Genomic DNA, 23,855 nt, shown 5'->3' on the forward strand with positions numbered 1-23,855 from the left:
CCTCATAAGAAATTATATTTATGTGTAAAATTAGAGAGGGTATGAACCCATGTGGTAAAATAATTTAATACACATCTCACATTCTGTGATAAGGGATGAACTGTAATGCCTGATAATATGAGCAACTGACCACAAAACCAAACGTCTGTAAGAAGGCTCTCCTGCTTCTCCTTCAAGCTGATTGAACATTGAAAAAATTTAGGAGAGCAATAATGAACCATGAAAACTGTCCCGAACAAAGCCAAAGAAAAAGCTCATGGTGGACAAAAGATTTATGGCAAACACACATTTCAAGAACAAAACAGCAATTACCTTAGCATCGAGACGGAGTGAAGTCATTGAAAGTGAACATATCTGGTGACGCAAAACCTGTTCAATTTCAATGCGACTTTTCAGTCTGAACAGTTTCACAAGCAAGTCTAAAGCCTGACATGCGGTGAGTGGATTGCTCGGTCTAGAGGTGCCAAGGTTTCCAAGACCTGCCATTTTTCAGTGTAAAGAATTAAGACAAGAATTCCAGGTTTTTAGACAGATATAAAAAAAATACCTCACATAGACAAGAATTTAATTGCATGAGGGAGAAGGAGGAGATAGAGCAGGAGCAGCAAGACTCGCATGAGGGAGAAGGGGGAGATTGAGCAGCAAGAATCGCATGAGGGAGAAGGAGCAGCAATACTCGTACAGGTCGTGGTGATCCAGCGGCTCAACGGAATGGATTAGAGACTTAGTGTGAGAGAGAGTGAAAGAAGGAAAGATAGTCGATGGAGTGAGTCTTAAAGAGAGGGGCAGATGAGGCAAATGGGTTAGACAAAATTTTCATTAGGCGCCTAAATTGGCTGTGAAAAAAAAAATTAAGCTTGTATTTTTTAATTTTCCCATTAATAACGCTTTTTAATATGTGTCATTCTTTTGCTGTAATATATACTCAAAATTGTTGTAGTGGTAGGTTCAGAAGACTAATGAAGCTATTAAGAATATCCAAGCTCGAATGCTCACTTTGCTTTGCAGATAGAAAAGCTACGCTGATCCTAAGCTTAGGGATGTGGAGTTCCAGGTAGGGGATCGCATTTTTCTGCGAGTGTCACCACTATGAGGGGTGAGGAGGTTTGGGAAAAAGGGAGAGTTGAGCACTAGATTCATAAGAACTTTGAGATCCTGGAGAGGATCGGGTTAGTGGCCTACAGGCTGGCACTGCCACAATCGTTATCAGCGGTTCACGACGTATTCCACATTTCTATGCTTCGGATGTACATCTCAGACATGACTCTGTATTGAAGCATGAGGATTTGGAGATGCAAACAGATTTGACATATTAGGAACGACCAGTTCAGATGCTTGATAGGAAATATAAGGTTTTACGGAATAAGATGATTCCTCTAGTCAAAGTGTTACGGAGGAATAGCAAGGTCGAGGAAGCGACCTTGGAGCTTGAGTCATCTATGTAGGATCAGTATCCCGAGTTATTCAGATAAATTTTAAAGTCAAAATTCTTAGTAAGAGGGGATAGTTAAAACGACCCAAAATTGCTAATAGGGCTTAGTGTCTTGATTAGCGTGTCTGGAGGGCATAATATGGTATATGTATGTTTAATTGGTTAAATGCATGACTATCTGGCATGCATGATTAATATGATTATATCAATATATTATATGCATGTTTATGAGTATTAGATATGCATGTGGACCCTTAATAGCTTATAATGGCATATTTGTAATTTTGGCCTGTTGAGGGCATAAATGTGATTATATGTGATATATGGTTGAGACCACATTATTATGTGGATATATTTGTTGTATATGGCTCAAGACAGTCCTAATGAGCAGATTAGCGAAATAGTCACAGCGGGGTTTAATTACCCGGCTCGGGGGAGCCTGGGAGTTTTTGGAAGTTTAAAGAGTATTTTGGAATTTATTGGGTAGCAAACGAGCATTGGGTAATTTGTTAGACGTGATGGAGTTAATTGGTTAATAGTAGGAACATTTGAGGAATTAGCGGGAACCAGGGGGAAAATGACCATTTTACCCATTAGAACCCGTAGAGGACTAGTAAGCTTAAAGGGGCAAAATAGTCTTTTGTTGGGTTAGGATATACTCAGAATACTTAGGAAATGAACCAGAAACTCACAGAATTCACTCTCTCTCACCTCCTACACGTTTCTTCTCTCACTCTCTCTAGAACTTAGGTGAAATTTTTAGAATTGAAGGAGACCAAGCTGGGAATTTGAAGGAAACTAAGCTGGGATTAGTCAGAGTATTGTTGAGGATCTAAGCTTCCTTTGAGGTAAGAAATTCATAATCAGTATGTTGAATTTTCTACTGAAACTATGATGGAAATTAGAGTTTGCATGAGTCTTAGTTTGCTAGCTAGTTTTGGATGAATTTGAGTATTTAATAAGGGTAAGAATTGATTATGAGCTGGGTATAATGTTTAGACCAAAGGGATGGGAATTCCGGGCTTAAATTCTGCTTTGGCTGTTGTTTTTGGGTGTGAACTGAGGTTAGGCTCGAGGAGAAATGTTAAGAAAATGGAGGATTTTCTGGGTTTAGGGGCTCGGTTCGCGACCCTGTTCTTCATGTGCCGTGGCCCACATGAGTTTTTGAGGCTGGGGGGCCTTTGTTCATCAGCCACACCGCAACTCGGAGGAGGGCAGGTCGTGGCCCATGTCCCCCTTCAGGAAGGTTTTAGCCTCTGTCTAAGGGGCAGGCCGCGACCCTCAAGGGAAAGTCGTGACCCACAATGGATAATTAATGGGAAATATAGTTTAAGGCTCGGGGAGGCTTGGGAATTCAAACCTAAGCTCTCGGGACAAATTCTCTACCCAGTTTAGTAGAAATCGAGTTTCCAGAGGCTAATATTTGTTCACTAAGTATTTATTTGTATTAGAAATTGATGGAAATCAATTGACACTGATACTAGGATTATCGCCAAGGCTCAGGACTGAGGATCGTGCTCGAGACTGTTCTGTATTCTTCGCTCGTGATTCGAGGTAAGAAAACTGCACCCATGTGGTTGTATTTGGGAGTAAGGTTCCCTGTATCTGGATATATGTGTTGTGCAACTATATTATTATTATGTGAAATGTGAAAGTACGACCTAAGGGAGTCGGGCCTGATGATTAGTGCATTGGACGCGACTCGGCCACTATGAGCCGAGGCCAGCTATGTAAACCATGGACTTGGCCTAAATGAGTCGGGGTCAGCTTAGTAAATAGAGGGCTCAGCCTAAGGGGGGCAACCCTAGGCATTTGTATCACTGGTTAAATTATATTCTTGAAAATACATGTTTACTGTTATTAGCTCGATGCTTATATTCTGCTGAATTTCTGAATGACTGTACTGATATTGATTGGAGGCTACTATTGTATATGTGTTTGTTGTTTATGGTTTTCTTGTTGGACCTTAGCTCACGGGTGCTACGTGGTGCAGATAAAGGCAAAGGGAAACTGGACCAACCATGAGTTGGAGAGCTCTGGGGGCGAAGTATACATAGTCAGCTGCTCATCCGCGACGGCCGAGGGGAAGTACAGGGACAAAGCCCTAAAACTTGTATTTTACCATTAGAGTGGCTTTTAATTGTATTAAACTTTTGAGAGTTGTAAACTATCATGTAAAACTTATTTTTGGGATCCCATGTACCAAGTATCTGTTTTAATGAAAATTAACCATTTATGATCAAAATCATTTAACTAACTTGATCGTTGACTTTAGGAGCACATTATTGTTCAATTGACTTGATTAGTAAGTCTTGCACTATTTTAAATATACAGTGTAACAGTCTTGGTTATCCAGAGTGTTACAATTTGGTTATAGTTTTGTTAAGAGACTCTAATGTCTGCAGTTTATTCAACAGCTAGGTCATATTGAACTCCCACTTATTCATAATATAGTTGGTTGTGAATGCAAAGAAAGTAGGAGTGAAAGATTGAAGTATGATGCTTACTTATGTACGCACATCAATGATGGCCCCATGAATTTCTTCTTCATGCATCACATTAATCATGCTCAAGAAATGTTCACGCACAGAAACACCATTTTTCATCTTAGTAGTCATGTAGGTTCTAGCAGCCTCATGTATACTTTGATCAGATTGCTGCCCAAACATGGCCTACAGAGATTCCATTATCTCAAAAGCGGTTTCAATGGGTTCATTCTTTGTTCTCAAACATCATTCATGTTCACAAGCATGTAACACTTAGCCTTATTGTTTGATTTAATCTGGGCATCATATTTCTCCCAAATATTCTTCAAGGCATTGGCAGTGGGCTCTTCCGCACATTTCTCAGTTATGACAAATTAATTGTTCTCACAGATTAGCGTCAGATTCTTATTCAATTTTCATATTATAAATTATTACCATTAATTTTTTCAAGTGAAAGTAAAGCAGACATTGGATTGCCATCGTTTGGCATTACTTACAACAATAACATTATTTGAAAAATATCAATAATTTGGAAAGTAAATATAATGCATGAATGTAACAATTAAAACACGTAAACTAATATTTTTTATTCCACGATAAAACTACCCAACAAATAAAGTGTCGACTTAGGGTCGGTCAAATTAAATTCAGATAGCTTATAACACAATCATATCTTTATTATTTAAAACTTAAAATAACTCTTTATTTCTCTTTTGAAAATAAAGTACCGTTGGTTTGGTATTGATGCAATTATCCACCGCAACAACTTAATTGCATATTTGTAAGTGTAACCCATTATTTCAGAATTCATGACTAACTTAGAGAATGCCGCCTTAGGGTCGATCTAGCCTAAAATACATCACTCCTTCCTATCTTCGGAATAAGCAAACCTTGGTATTAATATGTCTAGAAACCTTCCTTAGGGGGACAAAAACAAAGTCGTATCGAGGCCTTATTCGTATCTCACGATGTTGTACTAATAAATCATAGGTCACATTGAGATGTTCACCTTCTCCCACTTACTATTTTAGAAAAAATGTGTTTTATTTAACTAATCAATTAATTCCATATTAATTACTAGTTTATAAATTATCCTATGAATGTAATTAATTACAAAATACATTTAATTATAAAAGAGTTTTTTCCACAATTAATGTGATCTAAATAATTACCCATTACATTCATCTAATTATACTAAAACACTTTTAAATAAAGTTTGTTATCTTAAAGGTTAATAAAAACTATTGGCTTTATTATAGTGTGACTTACCATGATTTAACTAATTTGATACTTAGTAGTTTGTGCACAATTTATTTCTCCAAAACAATTCACATAAACAGTTAAGTCAATCTTAAATAATCACGTTTCTAAAAGATGCATGATGAATGAAAAAACTGTGTGGAGTTTCAAGAATGACATGTAATTGACTAATGCATGATCATGTTATCAATCAAACATTAATTAACATTTATTTTGATGAATAAAATAAATAAATAAACAATAAATAATTAACTGAGTACTGTTGGGTATTTCTAAATTTACAACCCTTTAAAAAAATAGAAATAAAATTAAAAAATATGTCTTTAGCTGTTTGCAAGACTCTAAGAATATTTCTTCTCTCTCTTAGGCTATCTAAATAATTCTTAGGAATTTGTTAGGTGTAATGCCCTGACTAATTCTAGACCTCAGACCATTAAAACTACTAAGCATAACTACTATTCTGGAATACATACATACATAAAATATAAAAACTTTATTAAAAATCCAAAATACGGTACGAAATGAAAAATAAGGTATGGGTAACCATTGTTTAGTACATAAAACATAAAAACATAAACTTTAACCAATCATTTAAATACTAAGTGCGGAAATACATAAAATCATAAATTAAAAGACTTGAAACAACTTCATCCTCGATCTTCCAGCAGTCCATTCAATCCATCCATCCCCAATACACATGCCAAGCTGCCACGAATCTGTCCCGCCTTCCAAGTTCATTTTCCTGCACCATCTAAAATAAAAGGAATGAGCCTAATGCCCAGCAAGGAAAATATACTAAAAACATATATCATAAATCATAAGACTATATCATAAAACATATACTACAAAACATATGACGTAAAAACGTATATCATATAGGACTACAATATTAATGGTTATTAACTCATTACCGTAGCATGTGATAAAACCATCTAGGTCCTAAGTCTACTAATCGAGGTAGGTTAGATCAGAAAATAGTATACGATAACTAATCTAGGTCCTCAGTCTACTAATCGAGGTAGGGTAAATCATAACTCTAAACCACGATAATGATAAAAATCTTGGGGTTTGCTATCTAAGCAACTATAAGCCCCAAGTGACTAAAAACATATTCATACGTATATACATAGCACATAACATATCATAGCATCTAAAAATATCATAACACATATAATATAACCTATTTTCCTTACCAATAACCAAGATATTGGAGATAAGAATGGAATGGAAAGCAAATGAAAAAGAGATCTAAACCATCAAGATAGAAAATTACAGAAGAACCTTCTGTTTCAAGAACTGAAATACCTAACCAAGAAGCCATAAAATCAAGTTAGGATCTGAAAGAAAAAGGAAGAAAATAAAAGAACTATAAGAAACTAAATCTGAGGATAAGAATACCTTGGATGGACTAGAACTTTGATCTACACCTCAAATACTGAAATGCCACTCTATCTTACTTCTCAAGTGTTTATAAATCTTAGATTGAAAAGCTTTTATCCCAAACCCTAGTGTTTTCTCTCTAGAGTACACTTAGCATCTTGGAGCCTCTTCAGAATGCTTGAATAATAAATGAAATGGCTGAGTACTAGGTCCTATTTATAGAGTTCAATAAGTGATACTAACCCATTTTAAAATGAATAATAATTAAAAATATATGAATTTTCGGTTCAACAGATGCCCAAAACTCGGTCAAAAACATTCAAAAGAAAATCTAGGTTGTTAAGGGCAGTTTCTAATTTAAATTCACAAAATTTCAAAAATGGCTCCAAGAGCCGATATATCGCCTACCCTAGGTGATATATCGCCCCTATCTATGTCCCGAGCTTCCGTGGTTTAGTTCGTGTGAAGTCGACGTCTTTTCCGTATCTTCTGTAGGCGACATATCGGCCCCTACAGCTGCGATATATCGACATACATTGATATTTTAAGCACGTTTTTGCACATTTTCATCACACTTGAAGTTTTTTAAAACAACTTTGACTGAGTACAATGTGATCCTAATAGCTGCTGGAAGGTTCTAGAGCTTCTAGATTCATCAATTATTAATTAATTAATCTAAAATCCTTAAATCCTTAAATTAACAAGCAAGTGACAAGTGTCATGCTCTTAATTATTCTATCTAAACCTTAGGTTATAATAAATAATATTTCTAGTAGTAGCTATATTAATCAAACCTTATGTTATAATTAATATTTCTAAACTCTAGGTTAAACTTATAAAATACATAACTATTTCTATGAGTTTCCAAAAAAAAATCTCGGCTTGAACCAATATCCACGAAAACTAAAATACCACAAGCTACTACTACTACTACTACTACTACTACTACTACTACTACTACTACTACTACTACTACTACTACTACTCTCTAGCTAAGTAAAATTCTGACACGCTACAATTCTCCCCTATTTAAAAGGATTTCGTCCCCGAAATTTACTTACCAAACAATTCCGGATACCATGCTAGGATGTCTTCCTCCAACTCCCACGTTGCCTCTTGTTCTGAAATATTACTCCATTGGACCTTGACTATTGAAATACTCTTAGACCATAATTCCTTCATCCCCTTCTCTAGGATGCTAAACGGTCGTTCCTCGCAACTCAAGTCTTTTTGGAGTGCTATCGTATCGTACTTGAGGATGTGAGATGGGTCTAACATATATCTACGCAGCATCGAGATGTGAAACACATTGTGGCTATTTGTTAGAGCTGGCGGTAAGGCTAATCTATATGCTACTGTTCCCACCTTGTCCAATATCTCAAAAGGACCTATAAATCGGGGACTAAGTTTGCCTTTCTTCCCAAACCACTTCACTCCTTTCATAGGAGATATTTTTAAAAAGAATTGATCTCCGACTTTGAATTCCACATATCTTTTCTGTCGACACTGAGCAGTGAGCATACGCTTTCTAATCAGCGCCACTGCATCATGAGTCTCTCTAATAGCTTTGGGTCCAAGAAGTTGTCTTTCTCCTACCTCGTCCCAATTTAATGGCAATCGATACTTCCTTCCATAAAGTAATTCATAGGGTGCCATACCGATCGTCGCGTGGTAGCTATTATTGTAGGAGAATTCTATAACTGGCAAATACTTACTCCATGATCCTCCAAAGTCTAGTACATAAGCACGCAACATATCTTCTAAAATATGTATGGTACACTCGGATTGACCATCGGTCTGAGGATGAAATGACGTGCTAAGACTTAACTTGGCACCCATGGCTTGCTGCAAGCTTCCCCAAAATCTCAATGTAAACACCTATCCTCTATCTGATACTATGGACTTAGGGATTCCATGCAATCGTACTATTTCCCGAACATAAATGTCTACGTACTGGTCTGCAATATACGTAGTTTTGACATGCAGGAAGTGAGCTGACTTGGTGATTCTATCTACCACAACCCAAGCTGAGTCGTGCTGCTTATTTGTTCATGGCAATCATGTCACGAAGTCAATGGCTATATCATCCAACTTCCATTCCAGAATACGAAGTGGGTTCAATAAGCCTACAGGTCTATGATGTTCCGCTCTTACTTGCTGGGATAGTAGGCATTTGGACCGATATTCATCTACGTGTTTCTTCATTCCCGGCCTCCAATCTAGTGCCTTAAGGTTGTGAATCATCTTGGTCGACCCCGGGTGAACTGAGTATGGGGTAGTGTGTGCCTCTTCTAAAATCTTCATCGTAATTCCATAATCATTCGGCATGCATACCCGACCCTTATATCTCAAGAACCCCTGTCTTGATATAGAGAAATTGGTCACCTTGCATTCTTTAACTGCAGCCATATGTGTTACTAATGTGTCATCATGCGCTTGCCCGATCTGTATATCTTCTAATAGACTTGACTGGATGGACAAGTTAGTTAGTTGACCAATTACTACTTCTATTCCGGCATTAATCAGCATTTTCTGTAGCGGCTTTTCTATTCTGGATAATGATGCTAGATTTTCGTAACTCTTCCTACTTAGCGCATGTGCAACTACGTTCGCCTTTCCTGGGTGGTATAGGATTTCACAGTCATAATCCTTTACTAACTCTAACCACCTATGTTGCCTCATATTGAGCTCTTTCTGTACTTTAAGCTCCTGTGGTCCATATAAATTTCACATCGTTATGCATAAAGATAGTGGTGCAAGATTTTCAATGCGAAGATCACCGCTGTCAACCCCATATCATGTGTTGGATAGCGTTGCTCGTATTCCTTCAGCTGCCTAGAGGCGTAGGCTATCACTTTGTCATTTTGCATCAGCACAACCGAAAACTTGCTTCGACGCATCACATTGTACTACAAACTTGCCGTTGGGTGTCGGTACACAAAGTAGTGGTGCTGAGCATAGCTAATCCTTAAGCACTTGGAAGCTCTCTTCAAATCTATCCATCCATTTGAACTTTTGTTGTTTCCGGGTCAGGTTAGTAAGTGGAGTGGCTATCTTAGAAAAGCGTTCAACAAATCTCCGATAATAGCCTGCTAGCCCAAGAAAACTTCGAACCTCTGACGCATTCTTAGGTATTGGCCAATCCTTCATAGCCTCTACTTTCGTTGGGTCTACAGGAACTCCATCGTTGGATACTATATGGCCGAGGAACGCTACTTGGGAAAGCCAAAATTCGCCCTTCATGAACTTTGCATAAAGTTGAGGCTCCTTTAGTCGCAACATTGTCAATCTTAAATTTTCCTTGTGCTAGAAGTCATCCTTATAGTACACCAAAATATCGTAAATGAACACTACAATGAATTTTTCCGAGTAATCTTGGAAGACCTGATTCACTAAATCCATAAATGCAGCTGGGGCGTTGGTAAGACCAAAAGACAAAACTAGAAACTCGTAATGTCCATATCGAGTTCTAAAAGTTGTCTTTGGTATATCCTCTTCTCGTACCTTGATCTGGTGATAACCAGACCGTAGATCAATCTTAGAAAACACGGTCACTCCTTAGAGTTGATCAAATAAGTCGTCGATCTGGGGTGCCAGGAACTTATTCTTAATTGTTACCTTGTTCAACTCACGGTAATCTATACACATTCCCATGCTTCCATCCTTCTTCTTCACAAATAGAATCGGTGCTCCCCATGGGGAATGGCTTGGTCTAATGAAACCCAAGTCTAAGATTTCTTGCAACTGCGTCTTTAAATCCTTGAGTTGGGTTGGTGCCATCCGGTATGGTGCCTTTGAGAAAGGCTCAGTTCCCAGTACTAGTTCGATTGTGAAGTCAATTTTCTGAGTAGGCAGCAACCCTGGTAAGTCATTAGGAAATATCTCTTGAAATTCCTTTATAATGTGGATGTCTCCAACCTCTAGTGGGGTTTCTTGTGTCACATCCATGACGCTTACTAAGAGTGTGTGAAATCCTTTCTCTATTGTCCTCTGCGCTTTAAAAGATGAGATAAGTGGTGTTCGTAGTACTGAAACCTTTCCCATAAAACATAGTTTCTAATCATCTGGTGTTTCAAATGTCACTTGCTTACGTCTATAGTCAATGGTTGCGCCATGCCTTGCTAGCCAATCCATGCCCAGTATTACGTCGAAGTCCTTGATGTCTAATTCTATCAAGTCACATTCTAATTCTGTCTCCTCAATTTTGATCGATACTTCTCGTACTATTTGTGATGATAGAACTACTTTGCCCGAAGGAAATTCTGTCACAAACCTAGTTCTAAATCTTTCACAAGGTTTGTCTAATTTTTCTATCATTCCGAACGAGATATATGAGTGTGATGAACTCGAATCAAACAATATTGAACATATACTATTGAGGATAGGAATCTGACCTGTGAACACTTTGTTGCTAGCTTCGGCTTCTCCTTGGGTTAAGGCAAAGACTCTGGCCAGAACCATCTTGTTGTCCCTTTTATCATCTTCTTTGAGCTGTGGACATTCCTTCTTTTGATGACCTTCCTCGCCACAATTGAAACAACCTTTGGTGTTTGCACGACACTCCCTAGGATCTCTTTTCTGACACTTGGAGCACTGCGGGTATTCTACATAACCCGACCTATTACTTCCATCTATCCGTGCTCTTTTGTCATTGTTGCCCTGCTTACTATCACGATGCTTCCTTTTTTGGCCATTATTGTTATGCCGGTGGCTGTTGTTGTAGTTCCGACCATTTTGCATCTTATTCTGTTGCTTGGGTTCAAATTTGCTGCCCTCCTCCTTACTAACATTTTCTTGGAGTCTTTCCACCTCTATAGTCATTTCTAGAGCATATGCGTAAGAAGTGGTTCCAGGGTTTGCTAGCTTGACTCCGAGCTCAAACTTGGGTTTGAGTCCCCTGGTGAACTTGGTAACCCTCAAGAAATCATTTGGGACCAACTCTAGTGCAATCTTGGCTAGACGATCGAACTATCAACCATACTCAACTACTGTAAGATTTCCCTGCTTCAGACTAACAAACTATTCTATCCTCGTATCGATGACTACCGAGTTATAGTACTTCTTCTGAAAAAGCTCCACAAATCTAGTCCATGTCATGGTGGTGATGTCGTGAGTTTGCTGTACTAAATCCCACAAGATTCTGGCATCCTTCTTCAGAAGAGATGAAATGCAAGATATGCCGTCTGCGCTGCTGAGGTTCCTGAGTGCTAGGATCGGCTCTACATTCCTGAGCCATTCTTCCACCTCAAAGGGTTCGGTTTTCCCTATAATGTTTGGAGCGTTGTTCTTATGGAAACGCTCGTAGAATGGCTCTATGTACTGAGCTGGATAAGGCGCGTAGTTTGCCATCGACCAACCACCATGTGGGCCTACTTGTTGGGGTGCTTGAGCCGCTTGCTGAGGCTGCGGTTGCGGTGAAGGCTGGGGCTGAGTCTGAGTCTGAAGCTGCAGCTAAGTCTGTTATCGTTGTTGTTGTAGCAATTCTTCCACTTGCTGACGTAGCCTGACAATCTCAGCGGTGTTGTCAACTGGTGCAATTCTGTTGGCAGCAGCATTGGTAGCACACGTTCCCCTTCTTCGAACTGGAGGGGCTTCATTAGTCTCATTGGCAGTGATGGAGGCATTGCTGGCTGTGCATGCAGACCTTCTGAGCGACATCTTGAGCAAAGTTCTAATAGTCGAGAAAAACATATTGGAACTTACCCTTACAGGTTCTAAGGAAAAACTTAGTCTAAGAAAACATAACTCGGACCTATCAGTTATGATTTCTTTTTTAAAAAAAATTATATACGCCATCTTAATAATTAGGGTGTGTTTCTATAATGAGAAAAAATAAGCCATCTTTATTATTTTATATGTCTATTTCTAACCATCCTATATGACTTAATTCGCAGGCTCGAAACTGGTCACTGTTCCAAAGTTAACCATATTGAGGGAGGGCTGGGATCAGTAAAATCGTTCCCACTATTATTTCCCCCTAAACTCTCGATACAGAACCCGGTTCATTGATTTGTATCCACCCTCACCGAACTTGGTCATTATTTATTTATTCCAAATTTATTATGATTGCAGAAAAATCAAACCCATACATGTCATTCAAAAATAACAATTATATTCATTTAGAAAAAGATTTTCACTAAGTACAATCATATATTCAAAAATAAATAAATAGAGAAATGAATAAACTAAACTAAAAAAAATATCTAGGGTAAATCTAAAAATCAGGATCTTCTACATTTGACGCTTCATCTAACATATCATCATCTATTTATTCATAATCATCATTACTATGAGCCTCGAAACTACCTCGGGGAATTTTCATTAAGATATTATGCTTTTGTTCAGTGAATTGAAATTCAAACTTAGAGGTGAACCTTAGTATAAGGAAATAATATCTCATGGCTACTGGTGAATCATCTTCATCATCTATAGTCTCCCATAATTCTTCTAATGTTGAAATTACAGACGGAAAATCCTTAAAAAGCCTAATTACTAAGACATATTGTTCCGTGGCTCTCATCATAATTTGCCTATTGATTTGAAGGTGAACTATCTCTTTGTGAAAAAGGATCAATCTTTGAGTGATTCTGTCTACCACTCTTATTGTATTCCTTGGCTCTTTAATCCTTTTCAATGCCTTAATGGCTCGGATATCATGATAGGTCAAAGCTTCATTCATTCTTAACTGAAAACATAATGACTAAAATGTTAGCAATTAACATAAACATAATGATCATAACATAAACACTTACATTGTTGGTTAGATCTGGAGCTTGTGCATGTGTATCAAGGAGAACTTCATGCGTATGAACTGTGGTCTCTGATACCAACTGTAATGCCCCGACTAATTCTAGACCTCGGACCATTAAGGCTACTAAGCATAACTACTATATTGGAATACATACATACATAAAATATTAGAACTTTATTAAAATCCAAAATATGGTACGAAATACAAAATAAGGTATGGGTACCCATTGTTTAGTACATAAAACATAAAAACATAAACTTTAATAAATCGTTTAAATACTAAGTGCAGAAATACATAAAATCATAAATTAAATGACTTAAAACAACTTCATCCTCGATCTTCCAGCAGTCTATTCACTACACCAAACACCCATTTCCATAACACATCATTATAATACTATTTAAAAAGTATTATAATTAAAATACGAGAAAGTGCCAAAGTAAAAAAAAAAAAGTTAAACAAATGGCGGGCCTCAAAATTTTTGAGCAGCAATGTTATATTTTTATGTGAAAGGTTAAACATATTTTTTTCCAATGGATTTCCAACGCTATGTTATTTTCCTCACTCACTCTCTTTCTCTCTCTAAAACACTCTCTCCTTGTTTCCTCTCGATTGCTCTCTCTTTGTGGAGTACTCTCTCCTCTGTAAATTCCACTCAATTGTTTTCTCTTCCCAGCGAAACCCTCTCCTTCAATTTTTCTCCCCATTGGAAGCCCTCTCTACTGCTCTCTTCCTTGGAGATGCCCTCTCCCGTGCTTTCTCTTGGCAATGAAGCATCTACAAGAACAAAGGTAAGAACACATGTGTAATTATAACTCTTCTATGCACCTTATTTAAATTTATATTTTTATGTAAAATTAAAATCTCAAGATATATCCGGCTCGGGCCCCTCCTCCTTCTTCTTCTCCTTGTTCGTTTTTTGCAGGTCGGAGAACAACTTCCTCATATAGATCGAAGCGTAGATCGAAGAGCACCTCCATAGATCGAGCTCATTGCTCACCGCTAGTTTAGATCATCGTTCAACCACACCGCTCTTCTTCTTCGGTTCAGATCTAGCGAAGCTTCAGTGGTTGTCAGAGGGGTTTCTACGTTACCAGTGATATTGAGTGGTACAGTTTCTCCAACTCAAATATGGGCTCAGATTCTGTTTCCGGGTCTCCCTGTAAGTATTTCTATATAGATATATTTATATATATATTTACATAAATTAAATTGAATGCAGAATCATTGTACTAATCTTGGACATGGTTTGGGCACAGATCTCCAATTTGTACAAGATTGCATTTTGTTTGAGTGTGAATCATTTGTGATTGTGTACTTTTGTTTTATTGGGTAATTATTTGTCTTATGTTAGTTTTGAGTAATGTGGGTCTCTGGATCAAGTCTGTTTGCCATTTTTCATTTTTCCTTTTTGAGGAAAGATCGTCTTTGAAAAAAAAAGAAAAAAGTGGAGTAAGGAGATATTGAGATCTGGTTTGGCTTCATATACATAGATCTGTTAGTGTTTGGTTTGAGAAGGAATTGTATACTGTATTAATGGATTCAATCTGAATTACATTATTAAATTTGTTATTTTCCAATGCTCATATTGTATTTGTCGGAATGCCTGTTCTGGATTTTTCTTGAAAATGAAAGACTTTTTTATATAAAAATGACACATGGAGAATGCAATTGTAATTAATCCAATTATTTAATTATATTTTAAATAAAATAAAAGGATTGTTTAACTAAAGTAGATGTTATAGTAATATTATATTCTGTTATTCATAATTGCATGTGCATACAATAAATATCAGTTATTGTTTTCTCATTTCTTTAAAGCATTATTTCTTAAGTTTATTAAGAAATAGTAAATCTATCATTTTTTTAAGTTAATTAATACTTCGACAAGCCCAGTAGCAGCATTAGATTCACATTAAAACTAACATATACTCAAACCTGTTGTTATCAACCTTCTCAAGCTACATCATTGCCAATTCAGTCTCCCCCTGATAGTAGGAGTTCCAGTTCGTCTACCATAACACAATCTACCCTCCTTGAAGCATCCAAACCCAGGTAGTTTTTAATTCTTACGTGGCTTCCATGATACATACCTATTTTTTGGCAGAGCTATCCTTATGAATTTATATATGTACATATATATATTGTCTTTATATCTTTGCTTGCTTGTTGAATTATTGACCTGGCACGGCTAGTGTTTAAGTTTACAACATCAATTAAGTCATTAAAGTATACTCAAAGTTTTGTTGCATACCATCTGTTTGAGGAAAAGTCTGAGTTAAAATCAGTATTCTATTGTTTTCATTCTTCATTCTTATTTGTAATTGTACAATTAGCCATTTTGAAACACATAATATATAACATATATATGTGTAAGCATGGGAGTTTGTGCACTTTGTAATCTTTCTTTAACACCACCATTATTTTTTATTATTGTTCTAATAAGTTACCATTTCCAGTATAGCTACTAAAGATGACTACTTTTAATACAAATATTCTAATGGAACTTTCTTATGAATTAATCTTTTATTTCATGAATGAACCAGAAATTGCATCTATTTATTGATTTATACTTGTGTCATTGATGCATCATTCTTGATTATATTTCATGCATTATAAAGATGAACCATGTAATTATAGAACAAAGTCTTCTCTTTTTTCAATGCCCATACCTTATTATGACTTTCTTGCTTTTGATATATGGTAAATTTAATTTTTTATTATGCAGATTTGTGTACTTCTAGTTATAGGAGCAATGGTGAGACCTAATTTAACTTTCACTCTCCAACTTTATTTCATGGTTATATTATTATGCCTCATTCTGGCTACTTCAAGTAGTGTAGTATATTTTGTGTCTCTTGTAGTGTGAAGATTTTTTTGGCTTCATATTGGTTTAATATAATTTTAAAGTCTTAATAAGTCTTATATAAAATATACAACCTCTAATACATGAGCTTCATTATTATTAGACTAATCAAAAAATTTGAAGTCTTTTTAGAGTTCAAATTATATAGCTTAATCTGATTAAAGGCTATAATGGATTTGATTTTTAGTAGCTGGAAATGATTGTATTTGATGATACAAATATTTTGATGATATCTTTTAGTTTGCTAATGTGACTATTTGAGTGAGCTCCATGGTGATTGCAACATATTTTTAGTAGCAAATAAAATCAAATGAGGCATGTTCCAAATGTTTAGAATTACTTTTTAGTATGATATCCACATATATATGTCAGTACGAGAATTATATACCTTGTTCGTGCCTATTTTGGTTAATTGTTTTGTCCTTGTCTTTGTTCTGCCCTTTGCTTTTCTGTTGTTTCTTTTAGAGATACTTACTAGAACATGTAGTGGCCGTCCAAACTTCTTAGTCACCCTGAAATATGAACATGAATTGATTTATAATTTTCTAGCTAGAATCAGATCGAACTGCAAATAAAGTTAACTAATGAACTATCAAGAACCATATCCTGTCAATTTGGTTGAGGCTCTCTATGCATCATGGTATAGGTATTTATATTAGTTTTTGAAGAGAAAACTATATATGTTATTCTAAGTAATGGCCTACATATATAGCATAAAGCAATATAAGATTCTGTATAGTTATAGAGTTGTCCCTTGACTACTTATTTTTTTTTCAAGAGAAATATAGTTATTTTCCTCTTCTTGCTATATAGTTGTAAAAATTATATTATCTCATTTATCATATATATATATAGCAAAAAAATATAGTTGAAAATGATCAACGAGAAAGATACACATAATGATAGTGTTATATTATGCTTCAGTAAATGAGAATTATATACCTTGTTCATGCCTATTTTGGTTAATTGTTTTGTCCTTGTCTTTGTTCTGCCCTTTGCTTTTCTGTTGTTTCTTTTAAAGATACTGACTGTAACAGTAAAGTTGAGAATGCAAGGACCATGTAGTATTAACTGTCATTAATCAAGAAGATAGATAGACATATATATAAAGATGCGAACAATCGAAAGAAAGTGCTTTATTTACAAATATAAGTTGGCCACTTCTCTACTGCGGCCGCCAGTTTTTGGGGTGCAGTATAATTAGTATATGCATCTTCAATTTATTTTTCCTTCTAAGTTTACTTCTCAGGAAAATGAAATGGATATTCAAAGTATATCCATGAAGAACCTTTTGCACTTGTTCTTTGATCAAAAAGCTTGGCCGAACCAGACCCCAGCATAATATATAGTTTATACTCTATCTCTCTTTCTCTTTTTCTCTTTCTGTGTGTGTGTGTTTATTTGTCTAAGCTCACTCAGTTCGTTCCTTGTGACTTCTTTTCTTGCCCTTGGCTTGGCTTGGTCTGCAATAGAAAAAGGTGTGTCAAAGACATGATGCAGCACTAAAGGAGAACAATAATGCACTGTTTCTATTTTTCCTATTGTGTTTGTTTCAAAAAGAGTGGACAATTTTCAAGAAGTTTTCAATCTCTCCTCGGCTAGGACATATTTTAAGAATATTGTTTTTCACCACTTATATATAGTTTCGAATTATTTCTCTATAGGCTCTGCTAGCTTCCAATTCTATACATACACTCTTTTCCTTGTCTTGTTCCTTTCTCAAATCAATAAAATGGAAAAAGTTTTCATCTTGAGCTTTAGACATGCAGAACTCTCGCATAAGATAGAAGAGAACATTATGTTTGGTAAAGAGATGGACAGGGAAAAGTATGAGAGGGTTTTAGAAGCATGTTCCTTGAAGAAGGGCTTGGAAATCCTTTCATTTGGTGATCAGACAGTCATTGGGGAGAGAGGAATTAATTTGAGCAGTGGACAAAAGCAGAGAATGCAAATTGCATGTGCCTTATATCAAGATGCTGATATCTATCTATTTGATGATCCTTTCAGTGTTGTGGATGCTCACACAGGTTCTCATCTCTTCAGGGTAATCAATTTATGTTAAAAAAAATAATTACGTTGAATGAATAAGCAAAAGAGAAAATACCTTCTATTCATTTAAGATAATTCTTTTCTATTATTCTGAACCATCTATTTTTTTTTCTTGATAACAGGAATGCATACTAGGCCTCTTGAGTTCAAAAACAATTATTTATGTCACTCATCAAATTGAATTCTTACCCACAGCTGATCTTATACTGGTAAGTGAGTTGTATGCATTTCTTTGTGATATCATATCATCATAGGAAATTCATTGCTCTCTAATTTGTTTAAAATCAGCCAGTGCAAGTGGGCTGATGAAGAAAGAAGAAGCAAAAAGCGGGGAACCAAAAAGGCAGCTTGTTCAAGAAGAAGAAAGAGAGAAGGGAAGAGTGTGTTTTTTAGTCTATCTGAAATACTTTACAACAGCATATGGAGGAGCTCTTGTGCCTCTTATACTTCTTGCACAAGTTTTATTTCATGGCCTTCAAATCAGAAGCAACTACTGGATGGCATTGGCTAGTCCTATTTTAGAAGATGAAAAGCCTCTTGTGAGCACCACACTTATAGTCGTATATGTTATTTTGGCCATTGGAAGTTATTTTTATGTCCCTGTGAGATCTATGCTTCCAGTCACAACCTCTCATAAGATAGCTACTTTACTCTTTAATAAAATGCATGAATGCCTTTTTCGCCCTCCTATGTCGTTCTTTGAAGCTACTCCTAGTGGAAGAATTTTGAACAGAGTAAGTGCATAGGTTTTATTTTAAGGAGTGTTTGTTTCTCTATTTATATTGTTTTCCTCTATCTTAGATTACTGTAGTGCTTAAAAATCTTTGTTTATTCTTTTTTTCTTTCTTTTTCAGGTTTCTACAGACCAAAGTGCAGTGGATCTTAAGATTTCGAAGCAAGTTTATGCATTCGCTGTCTCTACGATCCATCTTATTGGAATTATTGCTGTAATGTGCCAAGTTTCATGGCAGGTTACAATATCTTTTGTCCCTGTCATTGCAGCCTACATCTGGTATGAGGTATACTTAACCTTCTTAGTTTACCATCTTGTGTATTTCTTGAATACTTCAGAATGTCTTTTTAGTTTTTTTATTTTATCTTCGACTTTGCAAAATATGAGTATCTAACTTCTATTTAAATGTGATAGACAAGTTCTAAGTAGCTTATAATTATGCAGCAATACTACATACCTACAACGAGAGAATCAGCACGATTACTTGGAGTTTGCAAGGCTTCACTGATTCAACATTTTGCAGAAACAATTTCTGGGTTGACAACCATAAGGATTTTCAATCAAGAGTCTAGGTTCCAGGAGACAAGCATGAAATTGATGGATGGATATTCCAGGCCTAATTTCAATATCTGGTGCAATGGAATGGCTATGCTTTTGCTTAGACATTTTGTGTGCTGTTACTTTTGCTTTCTCTTTGGTTATACTGATATGTGTTCCCAAGGGAGCTATTGATCCAGGCAAGTATTTTTATATGGATACAAGTCAAGTTTTTCAATCCTGTTTCGATTGGTAAGTGTAAAAAACTGAGTTTATCCCTTTTCCTATTTGTGTTATTAAAGGAATTGCAGGGTTAGCTGTCATGTATGGACTTACTCAGAATACGTTACAAATATGGGTTGTATGGGATCATTGTCAAATGGAGAACAAAATAATATCAGTTGCGAGAGTAATTCAATACACTAGCATCCAAAGTGAGCCTTCTCTTGTAATAGAATCAAATAGGCCAGATCCTTCATGGGCTTCACAAGGAGAAGTCAATATTTGTGATCTACAAGTATATCCTAGTATTCTGCTTTTTATTTCAACAAAACTTTCCTTCAACTTCTAGAGAGGTTCATTTGTATGATTTTAACATTTTGTTAATCTTGATGGGCGTATTGTAGGTTTGGTATTCACCCCACGTACCACTTGTATTGTGAGGTCTAACATGCACTTTTCATGGAGGACTCAAAACCGGCATTGTAGGAAGAACAGGCAGTGGAAAATCAACTCTCAGACAGACACTTTTTCGAATTGTTGACCCGGCTACTGGTCAAATTGTAATTCATGGCATCAACATATCTTCTATTGGGCTGCATGACTTGAGGTCAAAGCTTAGCATTATCCCTCAAGATCCAACCATATTTGAAGGGACTGTAAGAAGCAACTTAGATCCACTTGAAGAGTACACTGATGAAAAAATATGGGAGGTGGGCATTTTTTTTTTGGTCACTTCATTATAATCTGAAACTTCCTGTTGTTACATTATGTTTAATGTCTCTGTTACATGTTTTAGGCTCTAGATAAGTGCCAACTTGGAGATGAAGTGAGGAAAAGGGAAGGAATACCTTTAAATCGAAGCACTACTTTAGTTGCACAACTTGAATCGAAGTACTTGCCATAAAGGATATTGGTGGAACTTTGGAAATGGAGAGGTGAAGATGTGCCACAACTTGCAAAGCTGTGTTTGTACATGAATCTATTGATCGTAACAGAAGAAAGGCATATAATTTCTAATTTTATTAGAACCATTGTTGATATATTTGTTCTTCTTTGCAAAAATATTTATGTCCCTTAATCTTATTTTTGTTTTTCCATTTTAAAACTTTATTAACTAGATGAAATAGTTTTTCTAAGTTTTTCTTGAAACAATCAGTAAATGACATGTTTTTCGCAGCCTCATTTCAGCAAGCCATGTGTTGAGGTAGTCCAACTTAAGAATGCTTATTATTTCTTGTATGGACAAGACAAAAGAGGTTCTCATAGTGGAAAATAACAATGACAATATTGTTTATGAAACCATGAAGGGCAGTGGACTTATTGCACAATATAAGGTCAGCAATTTATGCTTTGCAAGTGAAATCTTAATTCATTGAAAGTGTGCCATTGATAACTCTTTGCAGATTGTTTTCATAATTTCTATATTCCTAATGAGTAAATGTCATGTTTTGTAGGTATATTAAGATGTATTTCTTTGGAGCAATACAAAACAATTATAGTTGAAGCTTTTAGAATTAAAGAAATGTATTTTACTAACTTTGCATAGAGTATAAATTATCTTGCTATATGATTGTGTAATTATATTTGAGTAACAAATAAATACTTATTTATGTTACCTTGTTTAACATCAAGGATCATTTTTCCCTAGTTTTGTGTAAGTTGAAAATATATATAGGTTAATTTATACAACAAAAGTTAATTAAAACTTATCAAATATGCATATAATATAAAAGAAAAAGTATTATAGTATAATAGTCAATAACACTTTTGTACAAGCAAAAAATTGTATTATGCCTTAATATAAATATAATAATAAAGAAAACTTATAAAAATATTATGATAATGTACAATGTTATATAATAATAATTCAAGCTTATCCAAATATTAGAATAATACAAAAAATGAGTTATTGTATCTTTTACAATAACACTGGTTTATACGCGTAAAATTATGTTATGCAAATTAATTTCTATAATGTAGAAAGTGTGCTATTATAAAGTGTATCATAACACTACTTTGTAAGTACAAAAAATTGTTATATAATCTATTTATAAATAACACAATGAAATACTTATCTAACTATTAAAATAACACAACAAAAGTGTTATCATAGGCTATAACATAACACATGTCTATAACTATGAAAAAGTGTTATACAAAGTACTCAAACCTACTATAACACTGCTTTCCTTAACACATCAAAAAGTGTTATGGTATATATTTGATAATACTTTTTCAGTCTTATTGAAAGTATTTTTCTTGTAGTGATTCAATCCATCCATCCCCAATACACATGCCGAACTGCCACAAATCTATCCCGCCTTCCAAGTTCATTTTCTTGCAGCATCTAAAATAAAAGGAATGAGCCTAATGCCCAGCAAGGAAAATCCACTAAAAACATATATCATAAATCATAAGACTATATCATAAAACATATACTATAAAACATATGACGTAAAAACGTATATCATATAGGACTACAATATTAATGGCCATTAACTCATTATCGTAGTATGTGATAAAACCATCTAGGTCCTCAGTCTACTAATCAAGGTAGGTTAGATCACAAAATAGTATATGATAACCCATCTAAGTCCTTAGTCTACTAATCGCGGTAGGGTAAATCATAACTCGAAACCACGATAATGATAAAAATCTTGGGGCTTGCTATCTAAGCAACTATAAGCCCCAATCGACTAAAAACATATTCATATGCATATACATAGCACATAACATATGATAGCATATAAACATATCATAACACATATAATCTAACCTATTTTCCTTACCAAAAACCGGGACATTGGAGATAAGAACAGGATGGAAAACTCCTAAAATCAACAATAAGAGTCATGAGTTTCTAAAGAAAAGGAGATGAAAAAAAGATCTAAATCATCGAGATAGAAACTTACCGAAGAACCTTAAGTATCAAGAACTTAAATACCTCACCAAGAAGCCATAAAATCAAGTTAAGATCTAAAAGAAACTGAAACAACTGTAAGATACTAAATATGAGGATAAGAATACCTTGGATGGACTAGAACTTCAATCTACACCTAAAATACCAAAATGTCACTCTATCTTACTTCCCAAGTGTTTATAAAGCTTAGATTGAAAAGATTTTAAATCCCAAACCCTAGTGTTTTCTCTCTAGAGTAAACTTAGCAGCTTGGAGCCTCTAAAGAGTGTTTGAATAATGAATGAAATGGCTGAGTACTATGTCCTATTTGTAGAGTTCAAGGAGTGAAACTAACCCCTTTTAAAATGAATAAATAAATGAATAATAATTAAATATATTTGACTTTCTGTTCGAAAGATGCCCAGAATTCGGTCAAAAACATTCATAAGCAAATCTAGGTTGTTGGAGGCTGCTTCTAATTTAAATCAACAAAATTACAAAAATGCCTCCAGGAGCCGATATATTGCCTACCCTAGGCGATATATCTCCCCTACCTATGTCCCGAGCTTCCGTGGCTTCGTTCGTGCGAAGTCAACGTGTTTTCCGTATCTTCCGTAGGCGACATATCGACGCCTATAGCTACGATATATCAGCATACGCTGATATTTTAAACATGGTTTTGCACATTTTCAACACACTTGAAGTTTGTTAAAACAACTTTGACTGAGTAAAACATGATCCTAATATCTGCTGGAAGGTTCTAGTTCTTCTAGATTCATTCATTATTAATTAATTCATCTAAAATCCTTAAATAAACATGCATGTGACAAGTGTCATGCTCATTATTCTATCTAAACCGTAGGTTATAATAAATAATATTTATAGTATCAGCTATATTAATCAAAACTTATTTTATAATTGATATTTCTAAACTATAGGTTAAACTTATAAAATCCATAACTATTTCTATGAGTTTCCAAAAAAACTACTACTACTACTACTACTACTATTACTACCTAGCTAAGTAAAATTCTGAAACTCTACTAGGCCCAACTAATTATTTAGAAACTAAGTTTCTAACTAATTTATTTAAGTAAAACTAACATTTAATTAAATAACCATTTTTTTTTATCTTTTTTATTTAGTTGAATTTAAATAATAATATAATCAAATTCAAATAATTATTTAATCTTAAGATAAGATATTAACCAACTAAATGATATTTTATTTTTCTAACAAA

General features: G+C 35.2%; 1 pseudogene; it reads left to right on the forward strand.

Moving 5' to 3' along the window:
• The first annotated feature begins 13,833 nt into the window (after positions 1-13,833).
• Positions 13,834-20,893, forward strand: LOC133823374 (ABC transporter C family member 3-like; annotated as a pseudogene).
• The last annotated feature ends 2,962 nt before the right edge of the window (positions 20,894-23,855 follow it).

The sequence above is a fragment of the Humulus lupulus genome, chromosome 3, assembly GCF_963169125.1.
Source record: "Humulus lupulus chromosome 3, drHumLupu1.1, whole genome shotgun sequence".
NCBI classification, from domain to species: domain Eukaryota; kingdom Viridiplantae; phylum Streptophyta; class Magnoliopsida; order Rosales; family Cannabaceae; genus Humulus; species Humulus lupulus.